The 17305-nt window shown below is 45.8% G+C and overlaps 1 long non-coding RNA gene across 1 annotated transcript; it reads left to right on the forward strand.

Moving 5' to 3' along the window:
* Nucleotides 1-1011: 1011 nt before the first annotated feature.
* On the forward strand, nt 1012-17038 carry LOC120638941. The gene is made up of 2 exons (XR_005660997.1): nt 1012-1430; nt 16654-17038. It is a non-coding gene; the product is annotated as an uncharacterized LOC120638941 (long non-coding RNA).
* The last annotated feature ends 267 nt before the right edge of the window (nt 17039-17305 follow it).

Raw genomic sequence — 17305 nt, forward strand, 5'->3', positions numbered from 1 at the left:
AGGGATTAGAACCCACCACCTTCTGACTCCCAGATCCGTGCTCTATAAAGTACAATAGAATCGGTAGAATATTCCGTGCCCACAACAAACTTAGTCTAGAGGGCACCAGCCAGGCAGTCAACCGGTCAGCCTGCCAACACTGTCAGTCAGCCAGCCAACTAGCCAGCCAACCAGTAAGCTAGCCAGAGAGTCAACTGACTGCCAGACACCAGCCACCAGTCGGCCAGCAAACCCTCAGTCAGCAAGGCAGCCAGAGAGCCAGCCAGCCACCAACCTGCAAGCCAGTCAGAGGGCCAGCCACCAGCCAGCAAACCATCGGTTAGCTTCCAGTCAGCCTGCTAATCAATCAATCAATCAATCAATCAATCAATCATATTTATTGAGAGCTTGCTGTGTGCAAAGCACTGTATTAGAGAAGCAGCATGGCACAATGGAAAGAGCTTGGGCTTGGGAGTCAGAGGTCGTGGGTTCTAATACCTGCTCTGCCACTTGTCTGCTGAGGCAAGTCACTTAACTTCCCTGTGCCTCAGTTACCTCATCTGTAAAATGGGGATTAAGACTGTGACCCCCTTGTGGGACAATCTGATTACCTTGTATCTCCCTCCAGGGCTTAGAACAGTGCTTGGCACATAGTAAGCACTTAACAAATACCATTACTATTATTATTTATTAAGCAATTGGGAGATTATGATACAACAGATTAGGAAGACATGTTCCCTTACTGTCTAGAGGGCAAATACTGTCTAGAGGGCACCAGCCAGGCAATCAATCAGCCAACCTGTGAAGCCTTAGTCAGTCAGTCAGTCAGCCAGCAAGCCAGCTAGAGAGTCAGCCAACCTGCTAGCTACCACCAACTAGCCAGCAAGCCAGCCAGTCAGCCAACCAGCTAGCTAGCCACCAGCCAGACAGCAAGCCAGTCAGAGAGTCAACCGAGTTCCCAGCCAGCAAGTTTGCCAGACAGCCAGCCAGACACCAGCTAGCCAACACCAAGTCAGCAGTGAACCTCCGGCCAGCAAGCCAGCCAGAGAGCCAGCAAACCACCAACCACTAGAGAGCCCCAGCCAACCAGCTAGCCAAGCACTGACCAACCACGAGCCAGCTACTAGCCACCAACCATTAACCAACTTGGGAGAAGGGGGTGAACTGGGATCAGAGCTCTAATTTCTGAGGAGGTGGGGGAGAGGGGGACGCCAGCCCTGTGGCAGCCTCAGATCTCTGCACAGGCCCTCTCTCCCTCCTGCGTCCCAGCACCAGGGTTCCTCCCCGACTCCTGCCATGGCATTCAGAGTGCTTCTCATAGTGCATGCACCCACCTTGGCTCCTGACCTGACACTGAGGGCTCACGCCTCTCATCGGCAACCCAAGCAAGCGGGAACACTCCGCTTCTCCCTCAGCCCCCACGGGCCTCATCCACAGCCAGCACAGCTCAGGTGGGTGACCCTGATTGCCCTCATTATCGGGCAGGGTGACAACCAGATCTGAGTAACATTGTTCAGCTCTGGTGAAACTGCTGTTATTCCTGGAAAGGGCACTGTATGAGGGATGTGATGATGGTGTATGAAATCATTTTCTGAAAGTTAATTCCTCCTCTTGATGATATCTTGTCAAACCTACAATCACCTAAGGGGGAAGCTTCCTTTATAAAAGGGTTCAGGCAAACTATCATCAAAAGGAGGAATCAGCATGGCCTAAGGGAAAGGACATCATGCCCTGGTGTCCGGGCCCCCCCCCCCCCCCCAATGGTGGTGCTCCCAATCTTTAGAACGCTGGGATTGGAAGACTGGCTGAAGCAGTTATGACCGTTGGACTCAGATCAGCCTCACCTGAACGGCGAGCAGCACGGAAACTCTACCTCTTCAGCCGCAGTGCGTTGCGGCTCTCCATTCGTTTATTACCTTCCTGGTCTTTTTATAATTAGTGTTTTCAACACTGAGTGCTCACACTTCTGGGCACAGTCTCACCAATAGCAGTATCGTACTGGAACTGAAGGCAACTCTGTTTTCCCAGGATCAGACGTGTTTACATGGCAGTGAATTCTTAGGCTCGGAAACTTTTGCAAATCCCCTCCATCATTTTTGCCTTTGGAATCAAGAAGGCAATTGGTGTGGCCTCTCAGGTGTCTAGGAACCAGCAGAGCTTGAACTGGGCTCTGTCTGGCACAACATCATCAAATGAAAGCCCCAGAGGTTCACAAATATATAGGGCTTTATCATTATTAAAAAAAAAGTAAGGTCTTTCAGTCTTGTGTATCAGAAGAAAAAATTGTGTATTGACTAGGTTTCTTAGATGTTAGATCTACTTTTGGTTTGTCCGCAAAATTCACTATTAATGTTGGGTTTTGATAGATTGAATTTTCTTCTTAGATTGTAAGTTTCTTTCCGGCAAGAAAGCCTTGTCATAAGAAATAAAGCAATGCTAAACTGATTCCAGCTTCTTTCAGGCAGGAAAGCCTTGTTTGTAAGAAATAAAACAATGCTAAACTGATTCTAGCTAACGGTTTTCAACAGTGACACCGAAGTGTGAGGATTTTGGCAGACCAGCCCTCCGTTCAAAAACTTGGGGCATCCTTAGACTGTAAGCTCATTATAGGTAGGGAATGACAGTGTTTCACCAACTGTTACATTCTCCCAAGCGCTTAGTACAATGGCCTGTACACAGCGTTCAATAGATAAGGTTGAGCCACTTGATTTTAAATTGCTACCTTGCAGTGTTGATTTTGAAACACTGTTACTTTTCATTTCTCTGCTGTTATTTTATGTAACTTCTCCTGAACTATTATTGAACTTCAATGGTGCGTAGTTAAATATAAAACCATGTGTAGGGTCTCATTCTTGACCCTGCATTTAGAACACCTTCATTCGTCTTCTCAGAAATTCACAAATTCCAGAAGTGCTTTCATTTCTTGGTTTGGTGAAATTACTCTGTTACTGTACCTATGAAAAGAATATTTTCATTGATCAGGGACTCACAGCCCTGAAATTTCTACAGAGAGGGAGTTTTACAACTGTCCTGTCCAATTAAGACTGTGACCTTATATGGGGTAGGAACTGTGTCCTACCTGATTATCAGATTCACGTATCAACCCCGGCCTTTTAGTAGTTTCTGGCACATAGTAAGTGCTTAACAAATACCACAAAATTAAACAAAACCTTCCCAGACATATTTTTCAAGTCTCCTTTTACCGAATATTTCATTCCCAGTCATGGTTATGTCTAGATGATGATTAATTTTTACATATTTGAAACATTTGTATTTTCCTGATCATTTTTGCTTTTGTCATCAAGACGAATTGGCATGGGCTTTTCCTGGCCTCTGTCCCGGCAAACAGATTTGTATAATGAAACTTTCAGTGGTTCACCAATGAGGGCATTTATTAATGATTCACTAATGAATAACAAAGTAAATACAAAAGAATAATCTGCTATTCTGGTGCAACTAGAAGCCCAACTCTGGTGTTTTTATGTGGGAACTGTTTCATCAATTATTTGGTTCACAAACATGGTTTTTTTAGTAATACATTTTAAAATTCCCGAGTTGTCACCAGAAGAGAAAGTTCAGTCTTCCTCAGCCAAAGATATATAATCTTCCAATCTGATATTGTGAAATATTTTTCGGTTTCTGTCGAATGCGAGGTAACACAGTAACCAAAGTGTGTTATCTGCTTCAGAGAAATGACTCTTATCTGTTTTAGAGAAGGGACTCATTTTTCGGTTACCCTGTGGGAACTGGCACCAGAGAAGGTGGGTAATAGAGGAGTTGGCCCCCCTTCTCTGGTGTTTTCTGTGAATTGTGTGTGGGCCCTCCTCATACCCCATACTCCATCTTCCCATAGAGATGGCCTCATATTGGGTTACTGCAGTCTGTGCTAATGCCCCTCTAGTCTCCCCACACTCAGTGTCGCACTCAAAACTAAAGTGGTATTTTGATCTACACTTATATCGTATCACAGACTGCTTGTGATATTTGCAAAAAGCCCCTTTTCTACACCCAGACACAACAGCCTGGGAAGCTATAGAAGCAGCTTGGCTTAACAGAAAGAGTGGTCTGGGAGTCAGCAGACCAGTTTTCTAATCCTGACTCTGTCACTTGCCTGCTATGTGGAATCGGGCAAGTCGCTTGACTTCTCTGTGCCTCAGATTCTTCATCTGTAAAACGGATGAATCTCTTCTCCCTCCCCCACCGTTAGACTGTGAGCCTTGCTTGGGGCAGAGAGTATGTCTGATCTGATTAATGAATAGCTCAGTTCTTATTGCTTTACCCCTCTCCTTCACACCTTAGCTCCACTGTCCTCTGACATTCCCCAGTTCAGATGCCCCAGTCTGCACTCCTTTTCCTGGTTCTGAAAGCACATCAGGGTATAAGAGATGTTTGGTCCGAGTTGGTGTCTTCTGTGGGCATTGCCCTATTCCTCTTCAGAACGAACACAGTTTTTAGCCTGAGCTGGCTCGAAGCAATTTTCCCACAGTGTTCCCACTGCTCATGTCTTTTGTTCTCCCTGCCACCTCCTTCATTGAAAATCATAAGCAACCTTTGATTTGGAGATCAGGTTGAACTCCTTTCACCCCGCCATTTGGGCACCCCTCCACACCCAGCCTGATGAGAAGGGACCTGATTGCTCAGGGCCTCCCACTATGGGGACACCTGTGAATCGCAACCTCTCACCCCGAATGAATGTTCCTGGCTCCTGGCTAGTGGTGCTGGATGGGACTCTTCATGGTAGCGTGGTTTGGTCTGGGACTCGACTCTCCCAGCCAGGGGGCAGGGGAAGAAGAGGAAAGAACAAGTGAAGGAGGAAGAGGGGAGTCCCTCAGCCCTGGCTTCTCTCCTTGCAGCTTCACCTGCTCCTTCTCCTTCCCAGCTTAGCGTTGCCGATCCCAGAATCTTCTGAGTTGGGTTGCCTGGGGCCGTGGTTCCCACAGGCCTCCTGCATCTGGTCCCTGGCAGTAGGTCAGGAAGAACATTTCATTGCAAGAGAGTGGGCACCTTATCCCATCCAGCTGTGCTTGGCGGGGATGGCAGCATGAGAAACAGCCTACGAGACAGGGGGTTGCATCCTCGGGGGCTTGAGAAGTCCCTTTGAGGCCCCAGCCTGCAGCCCCTGATGAAAGGAATTGTTGTGAATTGAAATCTGGGGTGGTTCACAAACAACCAAGGTTCTTAATCTTAACACAGTTTTTCTACGTATATATATATATTTATATCTATATATCTATATATATATCTATATATCTCTATATCTATAGACATATAGACATACCTGTTTCATCAGAAGCTTAACTTCTGTCTTTGGTGACAGATGTTTCATCCACATTGTTTATATCCAAAACATTTTGCAGTTCAGCTCCTGCTCACATAGTGCTTCAAGCTACATTTGCCCAATGTATAAATGTATAAATTTTCTGGAAAGAAATCTTTTCCATAAACGCGCTCTGCCCATTTATGCTGATCTATGAGGGATGTCCTTTTTAGGGGCTTTGTACCGATGAGTACATGACCTCCTGGAGGTTATTTCCTTGTGATGTCTTGGGTGGAGAACCAGATCCTTTAGTTTTGCTGTGTTTTTCCCTGGTGGCTCTCCCAGCTGGTAGGGACCCAAAGGACCACAGGAGCTGAGTCATTGCCCTGGATCTATCAGTTCTGATGTCTTGGGTCAGGTCTTACTTCCACATCATCCAGACCATCTTGGGTGGTTCGGCTTGGGTTCTGACACTGGTCTGTCCTGAAGACAGATCCCCTAGACTGTAAGCTCCTTGTGGGCAGGGATGGTGTCTAACAGCTCGGTTGTATTGTATTCTAAGCGCTCCAAAAATATCACTGATTAGTTGATGACTACTGTAGTTGTCCAGGAACATGCCTAGAAGCTTTAGGTCCCCTCAGCCTTCCAGAGTCCAAATCAGTGGCCCTGTCCGTGCACCTCTCTTTCTCCAAGGATGGGTGGGGAAAGGAACACTGCTTTTGGGCACCCGCTCTCCCCTCAGTACACACAGCCTCCTTCTGAAGAGGTTGCCTGCCTTTCCTCCCCCAACCCCAATCCACGAGGCTCTGGAAACAAAGCTTCCACATATCGGCCTCACCCTTGGTGCCTTTAAAATGATGGGGGAAAATTTACCAGACTCCCTGGCCATAGGTAGAGAGCCCCAAGTCCAGTCTTTTGTTCTGTGGCCTGGTATATATCTATACTGGGTCTCTGAAGACTTCCATTAACAGCCTTTGTCCTCCTTTAGATCATAAGTAGGCCTTGGCCCCATCTCAACCCTATTTTCCGGGGAATCTGAACCACTTCCCATGGCTTCTGTGTAACTCTCTGGGGGATTTGCTACCCTCAATTATCAAGTTTGTCCTCAAATCCATCCTAGTGCCCATCAGTCCCTCCAGATAGGGGATCCCTTGTGGCAGAATGTGTGGCCACAGTGTACTTTCTAGCTAATCACCTCAAGCAGGGAGTTTAGCATTTTTTCTCACGCCCTTCTCTTTTGACATGGAGGGGCAAGACTACTTCTCCAAAATCATTTTGCCAGACCTCCCATACCTGGTGAAAGCTGATTTCCAGCCTGGTTAGGGAGTGAATAAATTCTCTCACATTTGGCAGTCACTGGCATTGCTGGTAGACATCACACCTTGGTCCTTCTTCTGGGACTGTCTGCTGCTTAAACTCAGCAATATCTGCCCCCTAGGTTTCCCTCAAACCCTTGATGTGCAGGTAGATAGTAATGCAGTTCTGGTAGACAGCAGGAGTAGTTCACTGCTAACTAATATCAAGAGAAAAAGGCAGGTCTAGCCTTGGTGATCACCATAATCACAGTTTAGACTGTAAATCTAGACTGTAAGCTCACTGGGCAGGAAACGTGTCTATCAACTCTTGTTATACTGGCCTCTCTCAAGTGCTTGGTGCAGTGTTTTGCACTCAATAAGAACTCAGTAAATATGATTGATTAATTAGTTTGAGTGTTTTCCTAACAAAGAGGAGCATGGTCTAGTGGATAGAACACAGGCCTGGGAGTCAGGAGGACTTGGGTATTAGTCCCAGTTGTGCCACTTTTCTGCTGGGTGATCTTGGGAAAAGTCATTTCACTTCTCTGTGCCTCAGTTACCTCATCTGTAAATTGGGAATTGAGACTCTGAGCCGCATGTGGGACAGGGACTGTGTCCAACTTGATTTGCTTGTATCCACCCCAGTGCTTAATACAGTGTCTGGCACATTGTAAGCATTTAACAAGTACCACTGTTATTATTACCCTTAAGCACTTTGGTACGCAACCCAGCACAATTCCTCTGTATTAAAAAATTAATACTTTACTCATTCTTCTCTACCTAATAGATTTGAATGTCTCCCTCTCCTTGTCAACTGCAAGCTCCTTGTGGACAAGGATCATCATATCTACCAACTCTGTTACATTGTACTTTCCCAAGTGCTTACTAAAGTGCTCTGCTTACAGGGAAGTAGTGTGGCCCAGTAGAAAAAGCCTAAGCCTGAGAGTCAGAGGTCCTGGGCTCTAATCCCAGCACGGCCCACCTACTTGCTGTGTGACCTCGGGCAAATCACTTCACTTCTCTGTGCCACAGTTTCTTTGCCTGTAAAATGGGGACTCAATACTTGTTCTCCCTCATAGTTAAACTGTGAGCCCCATGTGGGAGTATGTCCAACCTGATTGATTCATATCTACCCCAGCACTTAGTGCTTGACACTCAGTAAATGCTTACAAATACCATTAAAAAAAGTAAGCACTCAGTAAATACCATTGATTGATATATGTATATACATGTACATACATACATATATGCAGTCAAACATATATATATATATATATATATATATATATATATATATCTGTATATTTTGAGGTCATTGATTTGTCCTTCAGAGTCCAAAATTCCTGATTATGTAACCACTTAGTTGTCAGGTCTTCATTGGCAGAGAAATAGAAATCCTGCAGATATTTTAGCTGTTGTTTCACAAAGTGACCTCTTGGGATCCAAGTGGAAGCCTGAGGGCTGGACCTTATTCAGAAATGCTGAAGTGCCAACCTCTAGTAGGCAGAAAACAGAGGTCCCCAGAACCATCAAACTTTACCTTTTGCAAAGAGTTAGGTGCATTTGTGAGGGCATTAAATTGAAAAATGAAGGAGCAAGGAACTTTTCCAAACAAAATGAAATTTGGCAGTTGTCTAATCCTTCATTTTTCCAAATGTTAACCCTATTGATGAAGCTCCTCTTCGGGATAGAGCACATCATTTGACTGAAAAGCCCACTCATCTCCTTTTTCAGAGTTGCTTCAGTTCACACCAGGACAGGGCTCCACTAATGTAAAAATGCAGGTTCTTGAAAAAGACCAAAATTCAATCACCCCTGTCTACTGGCCTCATTTTGGTCACTTCAACTGAGAGAAAGCAAGGAGATCTCTGCAGCTGGCCCACAGTCGTGGAGTGTCACTGGATGGAGAGCTCCAAAACCCACTTTTGGAAAAGGAAGACCTGTCCAGGGGAGAGGAGGGAGGACAAGACCCTGTGGGTGCTCAAAGATGTGAGGGTGTGATGGACTGTGGTGAAAGTGGGTGTTTTATGAATAAGTTTTTTTAAAAAAGCAAACCATCTAATAATGAAATTTTGTGTAGCAATATTTTACATATTAAAAGTAACATATTTCATTTTTACACCCTAAAAAGCATATGTTTTGTTTCCGTCAGTCCCCAGAGTACCCAGTGGACAACAATGCCAATTTTCAGGTTTAAAATTAGTTTGGCTAAAGAAGTAACACAAGAATTGGAAAAATATTTTGTTAGGCAGTGTCCCCTAACTCCCAGAACCTAAAAAGTGACTTCATCTTTCCTATTCCTTGTTGGAATATTTCACACTGACTAGAATTTAAAAGACTTTTTAAGAAAAATGAAATTCTATTTGTTGTTTAATGTAGGGAACATTACTATTGGGCAGTATAAAGAAGAGATGGCTGGAGGTGGATGGGGAGGTGAAATAAGGCAATGGCGGATGATCTTCTAGGCTGTAAGCTCCTTGTGGGCAGGGAACAAGTCTACCAACTCTTTGTATTCTCCCAAGCACAGGGATTGGCACACAGTAAGCACTCCATAAATGCCATTGATGATGATGATATGGATGAAGCAAAAGTAGGCATGTTATTATAGTCTGGAACAAAACAACCTTTATATGGATAACTCTCATACATGCCAAGACAATGGTGGGGAAGTCAGTTCCTGCGACCTTCTGGGGGGATTTTGGCTCTACTTGGTCAAGAAGAGTCCTTATACCAAACCAGAAATCCCATGATGGGGTTCCACCACCTCTAATGAGAGTGTGGTGGGTGGGGACTAATATTTGACTGAACCCTGTGCCTCACACCTCCCCGCTCTCTCCTTGGGAACATTTATTCTAGCCTAGAGTTTAAAGGGGCCAGATAGGACATTCGAGGGTGTCTGGAGATGCATGAACTACTAGTGTTAGTATCTGTATTTATTAAGCACCCACTTAGAGCAATGTTCTGCACTAAGCGCTTAGGAAATATAAAATAAAGAAGTGGCTGGATCCTTGCAGTACAGGCCAGGTTGAGGTCAGGCAAGCCAAGCAGCTTGGCCCCTTTCATTCTGTGGACTCAGAAAGAGCTGTGGCTGTACAAAGGGAATATTCAATTTTACTGGCCCAGAAAGGTGCCTGAGTTTGTTCAAGAGCCCTGGGGCTGGTAACTCTTGAAAGATTCAAGAAGACCAAAGTATGTGGACCAGGCCCAAAGCTAAATCCATTTCGGATAGGGCCAGCTTGAAATGGTCTCCCCATCCTTTCTCTGCTGCCAGTACATGTTATTGGCCCCCAAACTGCCCCAGGTCCAGCTTCAGGGGGAAGATGATAAAAATGAGCCCCGGAGCTGACCAGTCTCCCTCCCGCCATCCCCTGCTCTCAGAAATTTGTTTCCTTTTGAACCACTGGAGGCCTCTCTTGCCCCCAGAGCTGGCCAGTCTCCTACCGCCCCTGTTCTTGGTCCACGATTCAGTACATGGTCTTCAATTTCAAAGGAGCCAATGTGAGAGATGTGATTCCTCCTGCTAGATGTCCATCTTGGACCTGCCTGTTCCTCCTCATCTTCCAGAGGGTCCTCTGCCATCATGCCAGCTCATCTTCTTCCATCCCTCCTCTGGACATCCCTTTAATGGTATATTCTGGGCCATGATCTATGTCCAGTCAAGGCCTCGAGGGAGGAGCTAGAGATGACTTTTCTCCTAATTTCTCTCCTGCGTTTGCTCTAGTAGCATCCCCTTGTATGTATGTGCTAGCATTATGTTTCCAGTTAATCCTCCCTTCTACTCAGATCGAGCCCCATGTGGGTCCAGGTTACCTTGTATCTACTCCGGTGCTTGGTACTGGGCTTGACACATAGTAAGTGCTTAATAAATACCAAAATTATAATTAATTATAATCACCTCACACCACATAATTTTACTGCTTATTCTTTTGTTTTGCCAGTGGCTGCAACTCCCCCTTTTCCCATGTTCTTTGCCTCTTCCACCTCCAAACCCATGTGGGTGGGTATTTTATTTTATTCATCTGTCAGTCTGGACAGCATAATGGACTGATGATGCAAAGGGGAGCCAGATAGTAGGTGACTTTCCCGGTAGCTGTCCATTCATCAGATTTGGATTCGAAGTAGGGATGCAGGACCCCATCATGCCCCACTACCAATTCTTTAAACTCTAATCTGCCTTCCCTCCCTTAGGAGATGACAGATCTCCTTAAGGCCTTTATTTTTAGGTCTCTATGGTTGCAAACTGCCTTGTCATATCTGGTTGCCCTGGAGAAGCTGAAAAGCACCAGAGTGTTGCTGCTGACGGTTACCGCCCCGCCAACAACGTCTCTGGGCCGCTGTAAGAGAACTCCCCTCACGGAAGCCTCAACCCTCCTGCCTCAGTGTAATTTCCGCTCCGAAAATGAGCCCACACAAACAAGGAAGTGCAAAGCTACCACACTGGTATAGTTGCACAGAGCAAAGATCCCACTATCACAATCCCCCTTTGCCCACTGGAGCATTCCATGTTCCTTCCTGGTCTGCCCTTGGGGTGGGCTTCTTCATCTCTGACCTTGTCTCCTGGGGGTTTCAGGGCATGGGTCACACATGGAGGAGGCTGGTATGATTTCACTCCCCCCACCATCCTGTTGAATTTTGCTAGGTGATCAAGGATCTTCTTTATGTCCCCTCTTTGGGGTTGGGATTTTCCCCTTATCAATTAGCGGTAGTTGTTTGGTACTTCCTGAGCACAGAGTATGGTTTTAAGGGCTCAGAAGGATACAGTAATGTTTGTAGACACACTCCCTGCCCTAGAGGAGCTCAACGGTCTATTCAACTGCTTCTTTTTGCCATGCTTGGGTTCTCCTCTATAGTCATTCTCCTGTCCTCACTGTTGAAGATAATATTGTCCCGTTCTTCTTTAAGGTAGTCCTCAGCTATTCTTACTCCTTCGTCCTGCCTTTGCTGTCCACAATTTAGTGACCTCAAAGACAATCACCACTGTTCCTTTGCTGCTGCCAGCAGTTGCCCAGCCCTTCCTTTTTAATAATAACGACAGCAATAATAATAATAATAATATTTGTTAAGTATGACTATAAGCTCCTTGTGGGCGAGGGACACGTTGACCAACTCGTATAGTTCTCTCCCAAATGACGATTCATTCATTCAGTCGTACAGTACTAATATAGTACTCTGCATGTAGCACTCAATAAATATCATTAACTGATTAACAATAAACATCATTAACCAAGCATTGCATAGATACAAGACAATCAGGTTGGAGAGATGGTCTCTTTCCCACATGGAGTTCCCAATCTAAGAAGAAGGGAAAACAGGTTTTGAATCCCCATTTTACACATGAGGAAATGGAAGCAAGGAGAAGTTAAGCACAGCAGGCAAGTTGCAGAAAGGGGTTTAGAACCCAGGTCTCCCGACTTCCACGCCTGTGCTCTTTCTCCTAGGCTATCCTGCTTCCTATTTCTGCTTATCTTTTTAGAGGTCTTCTTAGGTCTTGGGAGCATGGTGGCAAACTGCCTATTAGATCTGGTAGCCTTGAAGAATCAGAAAATCACCAGAATGTTGTTGCTACTGATGACCACTCTCCTCCAAAACACCCACAGTTTTTGGTGTATCCCAAAATAATGATAATAATAATAATAATAATACTAACAATGGTATTTTTAAGAACTTACTATGTTCCAGACACTGTACTAAGCACTGGGGTGGAGACAAGCAAATCAGGCTGTACACAGTCTCTGTCCCACATAGGGCTCACAGTCTTATTCCCCATTTTACAGATGAGGTAACTGAGGAACAGACAAGTGAAGTGACTTGCTTAAGGTCACACAGCAGACAAATGGTGGAGTTGGCATTAGAACCCATGACCTTCTGACTCCCAGGCCCATGCTCTATCCACTGTGCCATGCTGCTTCCCCAACCTTATAGTTCGGTTTTTGAGGAACTAAAAAGAAAATTAAGATGTCACAAGAAATAGAAGTAGTTAGGCATAGGTGATCTTCTGGAGAGGATGGGATGGTCATTAGAAGTAAACAACAAACAGGCTATTTACTACTCAGCTGGGAGCAGAGAGGATGTTATCTCCACTGCCATTTCACTCTCTCTTCTCTATGCTCACTTTCATTGTAACATTCTGTAGCAGACATGGAAGGATGAAATCGTTCCATTGGCCAGCACCTATTTCAAAAAGGACCAGCAGAGATTTTTACCCTACTGAGAAATTTTCTAGTAATGTCAAAATACACATTCCTTATTTCTCCTACACCAAAGTCTATCTTGGCTGTTGACCCCGCTCCTTTAGGGAAGGAAAGGAGCAGAGAAAGGGGGTCTCCTTATTTCTGGCTTTATAAATCTCACTGGAATAAGCCTGGTAGCAAACATTGATAGAAGGAGAGGAACTGGGGGTAAGAAATTCATGAGCACCCTTTCTACATTTCCTTTTCTAAATTTGAATCTCCAAGGCACATCATCCCAAGTCTCAAGCCAATCCAGTGATTGGCTATGAATGGCCATTTTTTTTCCTGATCTCTGAAAACTGGGGGCCGGACTCCAGGATGAGGGCTGTATCACTGCTACAACGGCTGTATCACTGCTAGAACTCTGCCATTCTGCTGTGGCTTTTTTCGAATTGGGCTTTCAAAGTGGAAGTTTTTAACTGCAATCCCATCTGTGGATTTTCTCTGGGGGAAACGTGGGCTGCAGTGTGGTCTGGCTCACCATAAAGACCCCGCTAAATGGCAAAGTCCTGGGGATTCGCACCACCTCCTTAGTGTGGAAACAAAAAGTCTCAATTAGTAGTAGATATTGAGTACCCTCGAAACCAGTAGCTGTTGAAGTGTGAGCAGCCTATTTACCTCCAATAGGGTTTGCAGTTTCCAAAACCCAATTGTTTCAGCGGGGGCGGGGGGGGGGGGGGAGGCGGAGAGGAAGATCCTAAGAGTTTAATCTGGGCTGAGGTATATAAAAAAAGTTTAAATGGCTGTAAGTACCTTATTTTTGCACCTCTAGTGCCTGCCATAATGTGTCCAGGGTTTGTGTTTTAAAACATCTTACGAAGTTTCAGTCATTTCTTTAACTGCGAGTTGGGCTAACCTGCATCTACCCTGACCTAATTATTTGATGTCTACCCCAGTGCTTAGAACACTGCTTGCCACAAAGTAAGAGTTCAACAAACTCTACCTTAAAAACTTCAGTCAGTCCAGTCCTGCCATTTCTTTTAGATTTAGCCAAAATAGTTTCTGGAACCAGGACCCTGGGGACCTAGAGCTCACTTAAGGTTCTCTCCAGAACTATTTAGTTCCCCAGACCTGACAACTTAGAATATGCTTTGGGCTAAAGATTTTCCAAAGTAATAATTTTTTTTTCAAGAAAGGTCCTGAGGAGAGAAGCAGCGTGGCTCAGTGGAAAGAGCACGGGCTTTGGAGTCAGAGGTCATGGGTTCGAATACCGGCTCGGCCACTTGCCAGCTGTGTGACTGTGGGCAAGTCACTTCACTTCTCGGTGCCTCAGTTACCTCATCTGTAAAATGGGGATGAAGACTGTGAGCCCCACGTGGGACAACCTGATTCCCCTGTGTCTACCCCAGCGCTTAGAACAGTGCTCGGCACATAGTAAGCGCTTAACAAATACCAACATTATTAAATGTCCCAGAGGCCTCGGATTGACTTGAAGGTTGATGGCAGATGTCTCATGGGCACTTGTATAATACCTGGACATGAACTGGACTGGACTTGTACCCTCCCAAGCGCTGTGTACAGTGCTCTGAATATAGTAAGTGCTCGATGATGAATTGCATTTTTGATGATGAATGTGTGCTTGAGGAGCATGAGGATTAGAATCCTCGTCAGCTGTGTGCTGGCTTGGAAAAGTCACTTAACTTCTCTATGCCTCAGTTACCTCCTGTACAAAATGGGGTTAAAGACTGTGAGCCCCATGTGGGACAAAGACTGGGTCCATCCTGATTATCTTGTACCTACCCCAACACTTAGTACAGTGCCTGGCACAGAGTAAGCAGTTAACAAATACCATTAAAAAGACATAAATGTTCGAAATGAGAGCATTATTTTTTGTAAAACTGTGGTAGAACAGTAACAGCAGACTCTTCTATTCCACCTAACTACTTCTTAATCGAGGGTAGCTGCAAACAGACAGTCTCTCTTACTTTTCTCCCTCTCCATGGTGGCAGGAACAAAGTGACTTTACAAGGTTGCTAATCACTTATAAATTTTATCTCTGAAGTGAGAAGCTACTTCCAGGGCAGTCGAATGCCATAGTATGGAAATATCTTTATGGGCTTTACAGACAAGGGCATTTTCAGCTCACTTTGAGCTGATTTTTCCAGGGTGTCCATAAATTATCGCCCTGTTGGCAGCTGCTCTGATGAAAGCCTGGTTGTCCCTGTGCTTTCAGCAGCAGCGGACCCATCTGCAGGTGACTTGGGCAACCTTGTCCCGAAGCAGTTACCCAATGGAGAAAATTCTACAAAGGATAGGGACTGTGTCTGACCTGGTATCTACCCCAGTGCTTGAAACATATAAGCTCTTAACAAATACTGTGATGATGATGATGATGATGATGATGATGGCTCATCTTCTCCGAGTCATCCGGGAGGGCATAACCTCCAGGGGACCTTTGGGGGCCAAAGCGCAAAGGCAGCCTCCTCATCACAACCAAATCTTGCCTGTATTGTCAGCTGCGAGATCTGAAAAGTGGAGACAGAGGCGAGAGGACTGCTTCCACGGGGCTTGGGTCATGCCATGACAAGGAGCCAGCAGCAGCAGCCTGTAGGAATCCCTGCAGAGGGATCATACCAGTAATTCTCAGACTCCCTAGACCAAGTGTTGGCAAACGTTTTTTGCAAAACAGCCAGAGAAAGTGACACGTTGGAGTGGGCCTTTGCAAAGAGCCAGATGATTCATGGTCCCCAGGGGAAGATACCTTATAAGGACATCACATCTCCTTGGTTTAGCGGAGAAGACTGTGACTATGAATTCTGCTCCCTGACCCAAAAGGGATCTCCCCAGAACCTCTCTCCCTACCAGGCTGGCAGGGACTGATAGTTCAAACAAGGTTCCAATTAACAACTGCTAGTAGCCCCTTCAATTAGCACTTTTTTATTGACAGGGTGGCACTTTTAGGTATTGTTAACGAGACTATTGGCATTTTGGCTCCCTGTATGGCTGGGGGTTGTGTTTCCCTGGCATGGAACTAGTTGTGGGGGGCGGGGAGAGAAGGGAGGAGAGTAATTGGGGGTAAGCGTGCTCTGTCCTGTGGTGCCTGAGGATGACTTTTGGCAAGGAGATGGGTTGGAGGGCGGTAGCCTCTTGGACACCTGGGATTGCACCGTGGGGTGTTCAGGGGCCCCCTTTTAGCCCTGACCCCCTGTACTTTACCCCCTGAATGTATCCGGCCCTTCCTGAAGTTGGGGACCTCCACTGAGCGAGGCGGGTCGCCATTAATACCCATGGACCCAGGTTCCTGCTTCTACTCTGCCCAGAGATGCCCCACCCAAATTCACCCAGGAGGGAGTTTTTGTCCCATATCAAAAAGAGTGTAGCCTGGTGAAAAGAGCCTGGACCTGGGAGTCAGAAGGACCTAGTTTGTAATCCCTGCTCCTTCACTTGTCTGCTGTGACCTTGGACAAGTCACTTCTCTGTGCCTCAGCTTCCTCATAGGTAAAATGGGGATTCTATACCTGTTCTTCCTCCTACTTAGACTGGGAGCCCAATGTGGGACTATCTAACCTAGTGCTTAGAACAGTGTTTGACACATAGGAAGAGCTTAACAAATACAGTAACAATGATAATAATAATAATATTAATATCTGGGGTAAATCCAATATAAGTAAATCAGATAACAGTTCCTAGCCCACATGGGACTCACAGTCTAAAAGCGAAAGAGAACAGAAATCTTATCCCCATTTTACAGATAAAGAAAAAGAGTCCCAGAGAAGTTAAGTGACTTGCCCTAGGTCAAACCTACCCACACTGCAGACAATTGGTAGAGCTGGGATTAGAACCCAGGACCCCAGCCTCCCACTCTATGATCTTTCCTCAAGGCCAGGCAGGGGCCTCGAGGCCTCTGATTGGTGTTCACAGCTCCCAGAACTGACCTCTCCTCGTCTCTCAGGATTTCCTGCTTCACCCATCGGCGGCCTCTATCAGCGTGAGTGGTGCCTGGAGCTTGGCACAGGAGCTGCTCTGGTCCCCTGCCCACATCACCTCCTTCGCTTCCTGGCCTGACTGGTTCACCTCGATGCCACTACTCCTTGATGCAGGTGGGTGGCACACAGGAAAAAGGGGGGAGAAGGAGGCAAGAGCAGCTGGCACTCCCCTGCTCCTCCACTGAAGCATGGGGCTGCCATCTTGGTCCCCTTCTGCTCTTTCCTGCTCCCCAGAGTTGCCAACTGCTGAGGAAGAATTTCACAAACACTGGGAAAAGAATTTCTGGCTGTCAAATTGATCTAATGGCATAATTTCACATAATAAAATATGGTTCAGAAAAACCTAAAAAACTGGGCATTGAAGGTTTCTATGCACCCCACGGCATCTTGATTATGCATATATGCACACACAGCCACTTGGCAACTGCTCTGTTGCTTGTGTTGATTCACTGCTTACAGTCACATTTTCGACCATCGTCCTAGTCATTTTTCCGGAACCATTTTTGAAAACCAGTAGCCCTTCCAGGGTAGACTTGCAGACTATATTTCTTATATCTGTCTTCAGGAGTTCTGTGGCTGAAAAGCCATGCTCCACTCCTGCAGGTCTCTGGGAAAGTG

Source organism: Ornithorhynchus anatinus, chromosome 17 (assembly GCF_004115215.2).
Source record: "Ornithorhynchus anatinus isolate Pmale09 chromosome 17, mOrnAna1.pri.v4, whole genome shotgun sequence".
Classification (NCBI taxonomy): Eukaryota; Metazoa; Chordata; class Mammalia; order Monotremata; family Ornithorhynchidae; genus Ornithorhynchus; species Ornithorhynchus anatinus.